Consider the following 16366-nt stretch of genomic DNA (forward strand, 5'->3'; position numbering starts at 1 on the left):
TCAAACGTTTGAACACAAAAACGGTGGAAAAAGTTGCAAAAAGTGTATAGAAGTGTTACAAATGTTGCTAGGAGGTGGGGAATGCCACAGTTTTAAGTAAAGACTTTGCACATCTGTCAAAAGTGTGTCTGCATCGGGGGTAAGTATTATATTAGGAATTTGTAGCAAATTAGGGTGCACTGGTAAAAACCCATGAAATTCAGTGAAACAATGTTGTTAAAGATTTGTTATGGTTAGGTTGCACCAATACAAACCCATGAAACGTAGAGAAAAAACTTTGTTAAAGAGACATTATGGTTAAGTTGCAGTAATAAAAACCTAAGAAATTGAGTGAAAGCACTTAGTTAAAGGGAAATTATGATTGCAAATAAAACTGAAAAAACCCAGAAATTCACCAGTTATGGTAAGCTAGGAAACATCTCACACCACCACTATGCCCTGCTAACACTAACACTGGCACCCATGACATCAAAGATGACATCACAAATGTAATTCATGACATCACTGATGACATCACATATCTAGGCCAGATAGCGGTTACTTGGCTCTTTGTTCAGAAGGGAATGTTGTGAAATTTAGAACAGGTTGGTTGGCGTTAAAATGCAGGATGTAACTAGTAAATATAGATGGTTGTGTTGCCTTTACAGTGCCAAACCATTGTTGACATGAAAACAGTATACAGGTTGTGTTGTAGGCCTAATGCACGGGAGGATCTATGATATTTCTTAGGAGTGGAAGCTCTTGAAACTTGGCTCTTTGGCACTTTATTTTGGTTATTTATAAAGCATGCTCAGGTATTCAAGTTACACACACATCTATCATCATCATTAGTGCATTGTGTATTGTGTAACATCTGCAACAGATGTGAGTACTGAGCAGGAAACTTGCTCATGTCCTAGTGTCATGAGAAATCAAAGTTGGTTGATGCTCACACTTAATAAATGTCTTCAGTGCCAATATTCTTCTATTATAAAAATTGGAGAGAAAAATGCCTTTCCATGTGAACCAGTGCTCATTCCCTTAGACCGGAAGAGTGGTGAGCTTTGAATAATGTAAGCATGTACAAACATGTTAGCCCCTCTTTGGTGGTATTTGCTACTTTCTTGGTGGAAATTACATTTGCATTGTATGCTGTTGGCAAATGATTGACTAGTCGATTTTTTCATAAGTAAATGGGGCATTTGTGCAGACCAATCCATTTCATAACTAATATATACAACAGTTTTCTGCAACCTGCGCCACCTCCCCCCACCCACCCCCAGATACTTTGGACTATGATTCTTATGACCCTCAGATTTGAATATGCTGGCTAGGGCTCATGGGAGTTGTGGTCCCAAAACCAAAAATTTGGAGAGCCAAAGTTTGCAACCCCTTCTATACGCAGTAAATTGCACACAAGCCAAATACGTTATGTCATGAATATCTGATAATTCTTTATTTCTTGTGAATTATGCACATGAATTATACCATGCCCATTTGGGCTGTGTGATAAATCCCACAGTAATATTACTGCTGTCATGAGGGGATACCCTTTCCTTGAGGGCAAGGAGGTGAGCCCACTGCCCGATAGTCCCCCTGGGGGTTGGCACTCAGTGTAAGCATCTCATGTGGAGAGAAACCAGCTATGGGACCAGTGATGACTATTATGGGAGAACGCAGTATTTCCATCCTCCACACCTACCTCCCTTATACTGCTACCCTACACCCACCTCTGTGTTTCCCAATACCTCTATGTTTGCTGTAAAGTAGAGGACACTATCCTCGTAAAACATACTGAGAAGAGGAAGAGTAGGCATTACCTAAATGGAGTTCATCAAGAAACTGATACGCAGAAGAACTCACCTAACCCAGTGGAGATTAAACCTGACAACACTGGGACGAAGACTATCTGCAGAGGAGTAAGGAGCATGCCGTGGAAACAAGGTACGCGCTCCGCTCAATGTGGACACTTTAAACAAGTAAAAAGGAAAGAATGACTGCAAAATGTGTCCGATCCTTCCTATAGGAGCTGCGAGAGTCAAACCAGGAGAGAAGAAAGCACAGGAGGGTGGGAAGAAGGGAGCAGGAAGCTACGGGTCCAGTCTAGATTGGGAGAACCACTTGACAGTACCACCAAGAGAAGCTCCTTACAGCGGTATAGGGTGAAAAGAGAGAACCACGCCACCTGACGGAAGTGTACCGCTGCCGAGGATCGGGGAAGCCGCACAGCTGATTGCAGGCAACAGGGAAGACTGCGGATGGTCGTGGACTGGAAGACAAGATACGCACATCACTGGGAAGGCGCTGGGGCCCAGAGAAGACAGATGACAGCCCAATAGGGGAGAGCAAGTCAAGAATACTGGGTCTGGGACCGTAGCCAGGGAGAAGAGGTGTTGGCTTACCTTAAAGTGCACAATAAGACTTGGCAGGAGCGTGAACTAAGTCCATCCAGAAGGAGGGCCACACATAAGAAGTGAGTCTGGAACCCACACCCACAAAAAGGAAGAAAGATCCTCAGTACCTCTTCATAGTCACAGTACCTGGCAGAGTGATAAGCCAGGTGGGTTGTGCATAACGAAAGGTAAAGAAAACCAGGGGAAGAAGCCATTCCCCCTGCCAACACGAACTGGCAAGAAGCCTGAGAAAGGCCAGGGGAAGGGAGACCTTGCCCCATCAAGCATTGTGTAATGTGAAAAGCCAGAGACAAAGAGCTGAAGAAGCTTATATGCCAAATAAATCACAATGAAGACAGTTATGATAAAAAAGGAACATTTCTTGTGAACTGTGTTTTGGAGAAACCTTGTGAAATGCAGTGTTATGTTGTTCACAAATGGGCACTATAACCAGAGGAAGAGAGAAATCCCCTTGAATACACGTCTCAGTGTTGAGCCGCTGAAAACCCCTCAGTTGGTTAGCTTGAGTTCAAAGTGTAAGGGAAGGAATCAGCATTTTGACAGAGGATGGTGGACTATTTACTTTGGCCATCCTGACAGATTTCATAATATTTTTAGTAGAGGCAGGGAACCCCTCTTAGTATTAGGGATAGTTAGGGTTGTTCCACCTATATTTTCATTTAATAAAAGTCTTTGCGAACCACCATGCCATCATTGTGTCAGACTCATACTTCTGCATCCATGCAGCCCTCATTACAGAAATATTGCAACATTGCAAGGGTCATTTACATGTTATTAGTGTGACAGATTACAATCTGGTGAGGGTGCAGAAGAACTGGCTGTTTTGATTTTTTTTTAAATAATAAGATGTCGTGGGTAAGTCCATCTCAGGAAGGGTGATTTGCTAGCCAGAGTCTGCTTTCATAATAGCGTTAGCATCAGCCCTGTTGCATCAGTGTCATCATCTGTTCTAAGCCCCTGCCCTCCTGTGGTAAAAAAAACAGTATTAGGGGTCACAGGTCTCAATTTGACAGCTGTTGTGACAGTCCAGCCACTGTAACACAGGGGCTGCATTTCAGATATGCATCCCTGTTACGAAAACTCCATAACTATGCGAATGTTGTTTTGGTGGCACTTTAATGTAAATGTAAGCCATACATGTGTTAGCAGTTTGTGGGTAGCATCTCTCATACTTATTCAAGCCACATCAATTTCATATTACACATGTGTCAGCCCTTTAAGCCCTTCTCAGCTGTAAAAGGACTGTGGAGAATGTGCATTCCCCCCAGCCAGCCTATCTGTGCTCCTCCGAGCAAGACCATAGCTCTGAAGGTGCCCCTTTTGTTCTGTTCTGGGACAGTTAGCACCTTCACTAGAGAGACAGCCACTCCACAGGAAGCTGTCCTGGGAACAGGAATCAAAGGGCACATCTTTTCACAGAAGACGAGGCCTCACACTAGGGTGATGCATACCAAAAGTGCATTTTATCCTATTGGGAAGGTAAGGGGTGGGGTTAGTGTACACAAAGCCGCTCTTTATAGCTGGAGGAAGGTTCCACCATCTTGTTTCTCTCTACCACTATCTTTCCTTCATGTCCCCTCCACCTCCTGTAGCACAAAGCACTCTAGGTGTGATGTGAGAAGGCAAAGTCCACTTGTGCTAAGAACAAGGATCAGTCCCCTAAATAAGGCTAGCTTTAGTCCGCTCACCTCTGGGATTTTGCCATTAAAAGAAAGGGCCTCTCACTCCTTCTTTGATTCACTGTTGAACAAAAACCTGAGGAAGAAGTCATTGGAACTCTGTTGGGAGAGTTGACATTTCCAAAGCCCTCCATCAGTGAAGTGAAGACTGAGTGTCCAAGGCAGAGGCAAGCTCTCACCCTTAATCATCCCCAGGGCATATTGAGGGTGAACTGTTACTGACCTGCCTCTCTTCCCACCATAATGGTACCCAATACCTCACAGTGTTGGAGGATGTCTGCATTTGTGTGCCAGCATCGCATATGCCCGGGAGCCTGAAAACAATGACTAATCTTGATTCCCTGGATTGGGATTCACGAAACCAGAGAGCCAAGGAAACCAGGATACATTTGTTGTCCCATGAAACCGATTTGAAATGTGACCCAATCATTGTTCCATCCAGTCAAACCAACAGGACTCTCTGGTGCTGCCTTTGGCACTTGACCGATCGTCAAGCCACTGTTCTGCACCTTAAACCAATTCGTCATCACACCATGCTAGCGGACTGTGTCATTGCACCAGCTCGATTTTTAAGTTCATAGCTGCACTCGCTGTCTTCAACCTGCCACCATCTTCGCCTCTGATCTTCATCAATAGTTGACAAGTCCCTGGGAGAGCCTTTGAATCGCCATGTTCCAACTCTGCATTGGAGCCGACCTTCTCGTAGGTCACCTGTAATCACTTTTTACACACAAGAGCATATCCTTTTAAAGAAGATTGTGTTTTTTACTTGCCTTTCACACCTGGCTCATTAGTCAGAGTGCTGTATCTTGCTATATTTGCTTATTCCAAGTTCTTTGCCAGGGGTAGGTTTTGTGTGTGTATTTCTAGTAAGTTATGTTTACAGATGGTATGTTTATTTAGAACATTGATAGGGCATTTCCTTCGTTTTGGACTGTTGCTGTTTGGGTTGCTACTGATCTCATTCACACCCAGCATAACCTTCCGTCGTCTACTACTACTGGATCTCATTCACACCCAGCATAGCCTTCCGTTGTCCCATGTTACCACAAAAGGTGCAGGAGGTATATCTTTGAACTGTACCTGTTTTACCTTTATAATTGGGATCACCCTTGGTTTGTAGCAGTTTGAGAGCTCTGTAGGTGCTTTAGTCACTACTCACTCTTATACTCCTGGACGGCAGAAGTCATTTCATTACAGTTAGCTTTAGGGCACATATTGCATTAGTATAAAAAAATGGACACATTGCGCCTTATGCAAAAAATGCACTTAAAAAATATTCTTTTGCAGTAGTGCAATCTGCGCCATAGTGCTAACAAATATGGTTTAAAATTACACTTCAAACGGCGCAAAGTTTCTGTATCATTAATAAATGTGAAAAATGCACATTTTGGAAATGCACAATTTACACTTGTGTCAAAGTATTTGAGACCACAGACAGCAGCACGATCCAGCTCACTTGTGTCTATAGTATAAAGGGCTGGTGTGTCATACAACACTAGAGGCAACAAAATAAAAGGGAGAACATTTTGATTTTGGTTGCAACATGCCCTGTTTCCTAATCTCTAATCCCACCCACTGCAAACACAAAGCCTCTAATTTCAGTCCCCGCCCGTATGATTTATAACGATGTCCAAGTACAAATAAAAGTGCTCCAACGAAGATGGATGAACAGGGAAACATGCAGGGGAAGGATTCGGGTCTGAGACCCACTCTTCCAGTACATGAATGCTTATATTGGATTTGAAATGTAGCTTCATAAAAGGGTTTTCCATGGCTTGAGTAGTGCTCATTGAGGCTCCGTTACATCTCAGTCATTGTCCCTTAGCCAGGCTTTGAAGTGGGGCAGTGGAAACTCCCCGTCATGCAGCAGCACAGGCACTGGGGCGGACAGGCTGCGTTTGGAAATGGCCGACTGCGCTGCCAAGAAGCTCTGTGCTGTTTTCTTCATATCACATGACATCAAGTAGGCCGCACGACGTAGCGGCCTGATTCAACCGTTCAAAAACGCCTGCTCGCTTCAAGAGTCTACACACTGGTAGCGTACATGCTCATTGGGTGAAATGTACAGAACATGGAAAAATGCCAACTCGGGCCTCAGAGCATATCCGTTTAGTTATTCATATTCACATGAAGAGAAATCTGTGTAAAGCACATTTCATGGCATTCCCAAATACAGTATGTGATTTCTTAGCACGCACGCGGTAATCGGCGGTGATTTATTAGGTCTGAAGTCTAATCCTGAAGGGGCCCCGTGTGCACGGATTATACTTTGTCCGTTCAAACACGCGTATCATCAGATCTTGGGGACATGGCCGTGCCAAATTCTAGCTATAATCCTGGAGCAACTACGCTAGCCTCGGAGGCATGCTCTGTCAAGGGTTTGCAGTGGCACCTGCCTCATCGTTCCCTACTTCTCCAACACTTCCCATCAGGAATAAACGCGGAGCTATTGCAGACACTCGGGGGAGAGCGGCTGACAGGGCCTGCCGAAGCCTGCAACCACAAGGACGCAGCATCATTCCAGAGGCGGCAGTGTCTGGGGTACTGCTCCGTGCACAGCCTATCAAATGTCCGATCGCCGCTCAAATGTGCTTCGCATAAAAGACAAACGTGAATGCTGGCCGTTATTACACGAATGCCTTAATGTCCCTGTGTTATGAGAAACTAAGCAGGCTGCATAACACCACCACACACCGCTCTTGACCACCGTGTGCTTTTCCAATTAAATGCTGATTCCACATGTAGCGATTAATACGGCCGCATGCATGTTGGGTCATGTGTGCACATGGACTACTCAGAAAAACCGTTGTCTTCGCTAAATGTCTTCTTTTGCCATGAGTAGAACAGTAGAATCCCACACATGATCTCGCAATATTTAAAATATACAAAAGAGAAAAAGTGTCCCTTTTCTCGTGAAATAAGCCACATTGGCAATATGTGTATACAATAGTATCATAACGATGTGTTTTATTTATTTATTTTATTAAATATGTCAGAACATATCCTCTAACATATGTTATAACAGTGTTAAAAGTTGGAGAGGACAAGCCCAAAAGCAGAATTTCTCTGTTAAGGCAATCACTGTAACTTTTATGTTTGCTAAAAGATATTGAATTCCTTATACGTACATGGACGCACATCATACATGTTCAACGACGGTTACTTGTTCACCCAGATCCAAGATAACGTGCACTTGTTAATGTTTAGAATAATTAAATAATAGTGACCTTTGGTTAACACATGCACGTGTGAAGTTTACACTGTGTTGCAAACAATTATTTTAATTTAATTATTACACGTCATTTTAAAAGACAGATTTGTAGTATAAAGTAAGTGGTAACATGACCATACATTACTGCTCCCCGGTGCTAAACACCAGGAGTACACCGAGTAAACAACTAACTATTAATGTCTCCTTATTTACAATTGTACGCATTCTCGAAGAAAGAAAACTAAAATAAAATAAACATGGTCATTACTTTAACTAAATGTTCAGATGTGAGCTGGAATTCTGCTGAGAAATCTGCCTTTCAAACTCTGTAGACTTCACCACCTGGCATTGTGTTGCCATTTATTAATTAAGCTTAAAAGACCATAGTTGAGGGTGGTACTTGGAATTATGGGCCCTAAAGACAGAGTTAGAGGTCCAAGGGCGTTTAACGATGTTTACAGGTCCATAACTCACAGTATGGCCCGAATGGGGGGCATCAACGGGTGGTTCTATAAAGCTTTTATGTTCTGTGTTGGGAGTGAGAGGCTTAACAAGTGAGTCAATCTGCTTGGTGAGATTGGGTTCATTCTCTACTTATCTAGCAGATCGGGAGAGGTGTGGCTTCCAATAATTGGCCAGGCAGCATCTGCAAGGCGTGGCCAAGAAAAGGTAGAGTGGCACCAGAAGCAAAGCCACGTTGCATCTACCTAATGTCGCTTGGACAAGATGAAGTGCAGCCTCTGAGCAAATGGTAATCTTACGTCTGCCTCAAAACAATCCAGGCAACTGTTCATTCTTGTCACAGACAGTACATGTGATTGCATGTGTGTCATGCAAAGTGGTCAGTGGGATGCTCTCTTCTCTAGCACCCACAAAAGGATGGACTATATTATTTCACTATTCCAACTCACCCTTAAATACATCCTATCTGATTTCTACTTCTCCATTAACAGAATCCAATTTAATTCTTCTACCTTTCTCTCAACTAATCTAGACACATCTTGGCCCTGACTCTATTTACTAGAATTATCACAGACTCTAACCATGTATAAAATCTCAGGCAGATTTGCCCTGAAACCCAACAGAACTTTGGAAATGTTTAATTTAATCAAATCTATGAAAATTAACACTATTGTTAACCTACCCAAATAAAGTTACCTTTCTCATACACTTGACATACTTCAGGGAACAGATCATTGATGACAAACCCCTCTGGGGGGTATGTGGGCGGAATGGAGTTTGCATTAAGGTAGGAACGTGCTGTGCAGTTTAGACTATATATAATGTTATGAACCCTAAAAGCTGTACTCAAGACAACCCTACACAGATTGTAAAATTACTTGATGAACATCAGACAGTCTTTACATGATCAGCCTTATTCTGATGGTGGTGGATAGGATAGAAAAGAAATGTAAATGGCATTCCCTGCATTTTCCACATATCTACACATTCAAATGTTGTGCCATCCCAGCACTGGGTTTCACATGCAGGATCCTTACATGTTATGATAACTCCTTATCTCACTGGAGATTCCCATGTTTTGTGTCCATTTGCTTGTGCTGTGAAATTGCCGGCACAATCTTTTAAAAATCCATAGAATAATGGCAAAACCAATTTTTATTATGGTGGCCCATATTTCAGATCTCCCTAAACTCACTGTATGTGTGTAGAAACGAGGTCAGGAACAATGATGCATTTTCGGTTCACGTGGCTCTTGACACGGAGTGACTCTCTAAACTGTCTCTAGCAATCATAGAGATGGATCAGATTTCCTCGATAGGGCAGGGACGTGCAGAGGCAGCTTGAATCACGATCTTTCCAACCATGTCACCTACCTCAATAAAGGCCTGTAAGTAGACCTAATGAATTTGTAGTTGTCTCAATAAGATAAGCACTGGAGAAAATGAGTAGGCATTTCCCTAGCAACGCTGCTACTTGGTTTCTATAGTGCACTTGATACAAGTGGACATGTCATTTGGATTTCTGCTCATGGCAAGACCCTGTTATATACATTATATTGATGAGACACGGTCCAGGTGTTTCTTATCTAACCATACTTAACACATTGGTCCTGATTTCCAAAGCATTTTACAATGGCACAATTCCATAAAACAACGCTTTGTAAATCATGCACATGGTGTCTGATTGAGTATTTTGGACTACAGAAAAATCGTTCATCCGGTTCCCTTGTTATTTTATTAGACATATTAATGTATATTTTCATTTACTGTATTAAAAAAAAAATATATATATATATATATATATATATATATATATATATATATATATATATATATATATATATATATATATATATATATATATATATATATTACATGGCCACGGTAGTGGCCATGTAGTTATGGTTAAGTTGCTGTTTCCATAGGAAGAGCACTTTTTGGGCGGCTTATAACTTCGCTCTCCCTGGACGGATCCTCACCAAACTTTGCAAAAAAAGTAGTTGGGTCACTCTGAAATTTTTTGCAAAGTTTGGTGAGGATTCGTCCAGGGGGGGCAAAGTTATAGGGGGGGTCCAAAACTTTTTTTTTTCCCATAGACAGAATGGGAAACAACTTTGCGCACGTCTACAGCCCAAACCGCTGGACGGATTTACACCAAATTTGTGGCAGGAGCGGCGGCCTGGTCCCAAAAGCGTGCTTTTGTAAATTTGGTGTAAATCCGTCCAGTAGTTTTTTTAAAAATGACTAAAATGTAAGGCAAAAAAATTAGTGATATCTGCGTTCTCTTCGCGGACGGACTTCCCTGTTCGCTCCGCGGACAGCACCCCGATTGGCCCATGGGCTTGCGTCATGTCCGCGGACATTCAACGTGTTCGCTGATTGGACGGCGAGGGGCGTGGAGCGCATCAGATTTTCTGTGGCGCCCGCCATCTTGTATTCGCAGTCGACCGCGTACAGCGCAGTGAAATGTGGATAAAAAATTGTATTTAGTGCCGTGTGTTGGTGTGTAAGAGTGTTTGGGGAGGGTGGGGGAGTATGAGATAGGTTCAATGCTTTGTTTTTTTATGTGCTAGACGTTTTTGTTGCGTTCGATTTGTCCGCGGAGAACACGGCTGTTCTGACATTTTGTAAATAAACTAAATGGTGGGGTGTTTAGAGGACGGAGTATGTGTCATTTTTGTTTGCAAGAAGGTAAAAATGAGCTATGAACACTCGCGGTGTATTTAATTGTTCGTAAATACACAAACTGGGGGTGTCCTTAGGACGCTGTCCGTATTGCTTAGCTGTATGCAATGAGGGAATGGTACAGAGAGTAAAGTGGACGCCGTCCGCGGACACCGCGGCTGTTCGTGGACAGGGCGTGGTAAATCCGGGTTTTTCCAGGAAATCCAACATGGAAAGAAGACTGTACGGATCAGCCAATCAGATGTCGAGGTTGTGGATTTGTGTTGAAAGAGACTGTGTGTGGTGAAGATGGCAGAAGTGGAGAAAGTCAGGGTGTTGGTGCTCGGAGATATGTTTGTGTATGGTTTACAGCAGTACGCTGAATGCAGGCATGTTGCAAAGAACTTTTATGTCAAAGGAGTGGAGGTGGTGTGGAGCACTGTGCCTGATTGCAATGTACAGGGAATTGTACAAGTTTGTGCGGATATGGCCACGATGAACAGTCCGCATGTGGTAGTTTTGCACTATGGTGCTTTCCATTTGGGCAACGTCAGTGCCCCTACTTTGTTGGCTGATTTGGAATGCTTGGTTCAAGCCGTAGTGAAGATCCTTGCAAATGCGAAAGTAATTTTTTCTGGATTACTACCTAGGGCAATATGGGACAATAGTTCAGTTTTTTGTCCGCAGCAAAACATTGCTAGGTGTGTCATCAACCGAGGCATGTGTGCCTTCATGCTTAGAGCTGGTATGTTCTTCTGTAACAATGAGAATATTGATGCCAGTAATGCTGTTAATTTTAAAGAAGATGGCATTTCTTTATCTTTTACCGGAAATGCCTTTTTATTTTGGAATGTAAGGGTTGCTTTGGAGAAGGTTATGTGAAGATTTTAGGAGTAAAGTAAGAAAAAAAAACAAGAAAAAAAATATAAAATAACAGGTGTCTGTCAAGCATCTGTAAAAAAACTAAAAAAAACGGCTCTTTTCAGAGCCAACTTCAAAGGAGAAATGGGACACACTATTTAAATTTACATTCACCACGCTCAGATTTTCGATGTGTCAGCGGACATGGCGGTAGTCCGCGGACATGAAAATCACTACGAGGGGGTTAGTATGTTCTATGTTACATGTGAGGGATATTATGGTTAAGTTGTGTTACTAAAAACCTATGAAATTCAGTGAAAAAACTTTGTTAAAGGGGCGTTATGGTTCCAAGTAAAACCGAAAAACCCTTGAAATTCGCCAGTTATGGTAACATAAGCAACCATAACTCGCGCCACCGTGCACTGCTAACACTAACACCCAGGACATCGAAGATGACATCACAAATGACATTGATGACATAACTGATGACATCACATGGCTGGCTTTCCCTTTTTATAATTTACTGACATATCGAAGCCACATTTTTTCTGCAGTAACAGTCAGGAAGTAAAAGTTGAAAAGGTACTATATTTGTAGATTGGGTTCCTGTCACATCATATATGAACCATGTACGTAGCGGAAGATACAGGCTTGAAAGAGAGGAATCCTTTCTGTGCATGAAGATAATCATTATGGTATCAGCACTTTGTCATAGTTTTAGTTTTTATTACTCTACCTTCCCTCTATATGCTCATATTTGTATAATTTATAGTCACTCTCCATAGAGTGAATGGGAAAAAAAATTTGCCCGCGTCTACAGCCCAAACCGCTGGACGGATTTCCACCAAATTTGGACCAGGATCAGCGGCTTGGTCCCGAAAGCGTGCTTTTGCAAAATTCGTCCAGTAGTTTTTTTTTAAAATGAGTAAAAAGTAGGTTAAAAAAAATTAGTGATATCTGTGTTCGGTTTGCGGATACACTTCCCTGTTCGCTCCGCGGAAAGTGTCCTGATTGGCCAATCGTCTTGCGTGATGTTCGCGGACATGCAAAGTGTTCGCTGATTGGACGGCGTGGAGCGTGAAGCGCGTCAGATTTTTCGGTAGCGCCCGCCATATTGGATTCGCGGACGTCCCGGACAGCGCGGTGAAACTTTGTTCAAAATGTGTATTTTGTAGAGTGGTTTGGTGTGTAGGAGTGTTTGGGGAGGGTGGGAGTGTGTGAGATAGGATGAAAGTTGTGTATTTTATGTGTTAGACGTTTTTTTTGTGTTCGATTTGTTTGCGGACATCACAGGTGTTCTGAAATTTTCTAAATAAACTGACTAGGGGGTGTTCTAAGGAGTCAAAATGTGTCCGTTTTGTTCGCAAGCAAAGTGAAACTGTTCTAAGAACACTCGCGGTGTCCGGGGAGTGTTCGTAGGTGGTGTACTGAGGACGCTGTCCGTATTGTTCTCTGTCAAGTTGAATGTGTTCTAAGAACACGCGCGGTGTCCTGAAATGTTTGCAAATAAACAAAATGGGGGTGTTATGAAGACGCTTCTAAGAACACTCGCGGTGTCCGGGGAGTGTTCGTAGGGGGTGTCCTGAGGAGGCTGTCCGTATTGTCGGGGAGAAATTCTCCCGGGGTCGGCTGAGCCGTCCGCGGACCTCCGGGCAGGGAGGCCCCAACTCCTCCCGTGTATCCCAAAAATGAGTATGAGGTACACGCAAGAAGCAAGGTGATTCTGCTGTTTTTTTTAACAAACGGCAGGGATGGGTCAAGGATCGTACGCGCCCGTCCTGACACACACTCTTCATCATGGGCTCGCAGGCCCTTTTTACCTGGGAAAGTTAGCAAGAAACCTATCGCCACTCTGGATTGGCTCCTCGAGTGGTAGGGTTAGTATAGCATACGTATAGAGAGCATTGTTAGTGGTTGAGGGTTAGTCAGGTGGTATACTTGGGTTGTCCCTTCAAATTGATACATGAAAATTGTTACATGGAGACCCCTGAGGATTGGTCAATGTTAGTGGCGTCAGTGATAAGAGCCCCATGTTCTGATTGGTCCACACACGAGCCCCCCAGTCTGGGACCATTGCTGTTCCCAGCTCGCGGTGCACCTGTCATTTACAACAATGTTTCACTATGGGTATGTACAGACAATGTGAGATTTATTCATGTGCTGGAAGGCCGGCTACTCCCACCGCTGCAGATGTCCTTTGAGACGCTTAATAGTATCTGCCTGAGTCTTGAAGCGGGGAATCCAGGCGTCTCCCTCCTCCCAGGCCTGGCACCCTGTCAGGTTTGGCTTGATCACGTGAGGTGAGGTGTATGCCTCGCTTGATTGCAGGTGTGACCTTGGCGTTGGCTTGTGGCATGCGAATTAGCAACATTGTGCCCTTGACTGTCTGCTTTCGCCGGGCTCATTCTGCGGGATCAGCAACTGAACTCTGGCTCGTTCGATGTTCAAGGGACTCTTGCTTGAGGCCTACTTGGGCCTGGTGTATAAGTGGAGCCATCTGATACACAGGCGCTTTACGTTATGGTATCATATTGCTTTATCTCCAGTATCGTGTCTTCATTATACTTTTCATTATTGCGCATGGTTTTAGGAGAAGCGTGAGCAAACTTTTTTAGATGCGTTCATTGTGCGTCTGGCGTTTCTGCATTTTGAGAAGCCTATGTGAAAAATAATAAAGATGCGCGTCTGTGGGTGTGTCCGTCACCTATGTCGTAGCACTGATTATGTTCTTCGTGTGGATTGGTGTGGGAGTGTCCAGTGGTATGTTGCACGGGTATTCTGACCGTTGGCTAGGCCGTCATGGCATCTCTAACGATGTGTTGAGTTAGTGCTGGATGATTCAGTCGAGTCCCTCCATGCCGCAGGCGTCGGCAAGGGTATGGCAGGCTGGCGGGCACGCGGGTGGGCACGCGGGAGGGCCCATCCGTATGTTCTTGTACCAGGGTATTTGGTCGTCTGGTAGATGGGCAAACTCCTCTTGTGGCGGGTGCCCGGGCCGCGATCCTCTAGGCCAGGGGAGAGAGGGGATTGGTGGGAGCCTTTTCTTCCATTCTCCCACTTCAGTCCCCCCTCTGGTCGACTTGTCGACCACAAACATATCCTTTTCCTTATCTCCTCTCACTCTCCATATTTTAGTTACTCCTCCCAAATGTCCATAGTGGTTCACATGGTCTTCAAATGACCAATGCATATATACACACATTCCTCCAGGTGTGCAGTATACCCACTTCCCTATGTAGCTCCTTGGGTTTCTTGGGTTTTCGAGCTTCACAGATGGTGGGTCCAGATGGTTGGTGATGATCTGGTTGCGCAACTTCTCTCTTTCCTTTATTATTATGCCTGTGTGTTGACCGTCATCTGCTGGCATCAAGGGGTGCATACCAACCATTTCGATTATCTCGTCAGTGGTTTGTGCCTTCCGGGCCTTCCAAAATCTTATCAAGATCAGTGCAGCTCCAGCCAAAATAATGCATCCAACTATAATCTTCAGTCCATCTGACAGCCAAGATGGCATCCACGACCATAATATCGAAAACCAGCTGTCGTCCTTTTTCACGCCTTTACTTTCATCCATCATTTTGGAGTGCATCTGGGCCAATTGTGATACTGCTTCCGTCAGTGTACCATTGTCAGCATCGTTAGCAGGAATAAATGTGCAGCATGATTGTCCTATCTTTGCGCAAACTCCTCCTTCCATTGCTGTGAGGAGGTCCAATACATATCTGTTCTGTAGTGCTACCATCCTCACTGCTCGTAGTTCTTCTTTTATTGCGTTGAATCCATTTACTGTAGAATTAATTGTCATCATTAGTTCCCATCTAGTTATCTGGAGCCATTTTGCATTTGCGTAAGCCTGTAGTCCCGGATGTATTATTGAGGAGAAGAACATTGCTGCTCTGCTGAATAGTCTGTGTTCTGGCGGGATTGAAGTGAGTGCTGTTTCCGACCGTCCCCATAGGTAATTTTCTGTCAAAGGTTCTCCTTGTCTTTTCTTTCTATTCAGGACAGTGTTGTTGCCGCTGTTTTGGTTTTCTGGCTCCTTCTGGGAGTGTACAGATCTCTTCTTCCTCTTGTTTCCTTCATCCATTTTGGGAAAGTTTGCCACATTCACATGTTTCTGGGGCACCACTAGTGATGGTACATTGACGTGTACCATTGTGCATTTGCCATTCCACAGAGGGGGCAGTGTGTGGTATGCCTTGTCTCCGCAGGCCCAGTAATGGTCCATCACCACTGCTGTTCCTGCTCCCCCCTCAGGTAACTCCGTCACACTTGCACAGTTGGTGTTGTATCCCACGTCCACTTCTCCTTTATGTTGGTAGCATAATTTAGGCACAGACAGCGGCAGTATTGTTATTGGGTCTTCATCCTTCTCTATCCACGTTAGCAGGGGTACGTACTTGACCCAGGTCATCCAACATCTGTCGTTGTGTTCAGCAATACTCTTAGTATCCTCTCTCGTTATCATGTTGCTGCCAACCACTCCTATGTCCCACTTGTCACCCAGGTACACCTTCCCTGTTATTATTATTAGTGGTCTTTCCCAACATCCTTGTTTACCAGGGACTTCAGTGGCGTAACAATCACATGGTAGGTACTGTAATGTTACTTTCTTTGTTTCTCCTTTTTCAGGACCGCTTGTTATGTATCTGAATGCTTCAGCGTGCAAACTGGCCTTGTGGTAACTCAAGTAATCCTTGAGGAAGTTGTTTTCGTACGGGTATGTGTCTCGTGTTTTCCATACCAGGTGCACCGTGTTCCCTTGAAATCTCCCTTTCGTTTGGAACAGTGCCAAATATATTATACATCGTGTTGTTTTTTCATCAATTTCCGTGGCAACGAAAGTTCGGGAAGCGCTCATGGCGTATGGGATCAATGAGCAGACGTAGCAGCTGTCTTCTGTTGTCTGCTTACCTATTTGAGTCATGTGTTGGTACCACATGTTGTTCGAGACGTGTGCTGAATCTTGTATGTAGTCGTCAATACCTTTGTTGTCTGAGTATGTGCTGCGTTTACCTCTATTTCCCTTGTGTGGGATTTTGCTAGTACCACCTGACGTAACACCTGTTGCAGCCGGGGGTGGGGGTATGTTAG

The 16366-nt window shown here is 43.9% G+C and overlaps 1 protein-coding gene across 1 annotated transcript in view; it reads right to left on the reverse strand.

Annotated features, from left to right (window-relative positions):
* ROBO1 (roundabout guidance receptor 1) overlaps positions 1–16366 on the reverse strand; it is a 2404538-nt gene that overhangs the window by 1472802 nt on the left and 915370 nt on the right. The window lies entirely within an intron of this gene.

The sequence above is a fragment of the Ambystoma mexicanum genome, chromosome 7p, assembly GCF_040938575.1.
Source record: "Ambystoma mexicanum isolate Mex_15411 chromosome 7p, UKY_AmexF1_1, whole genome shotgun sequence".
NCBI classification, from domain to species: Eukaryota; Metazoa; Chordata; class Amphibia; order Caudata; family Ambystomatidae; genus Ambystoma; species Ambystoma mexicanum.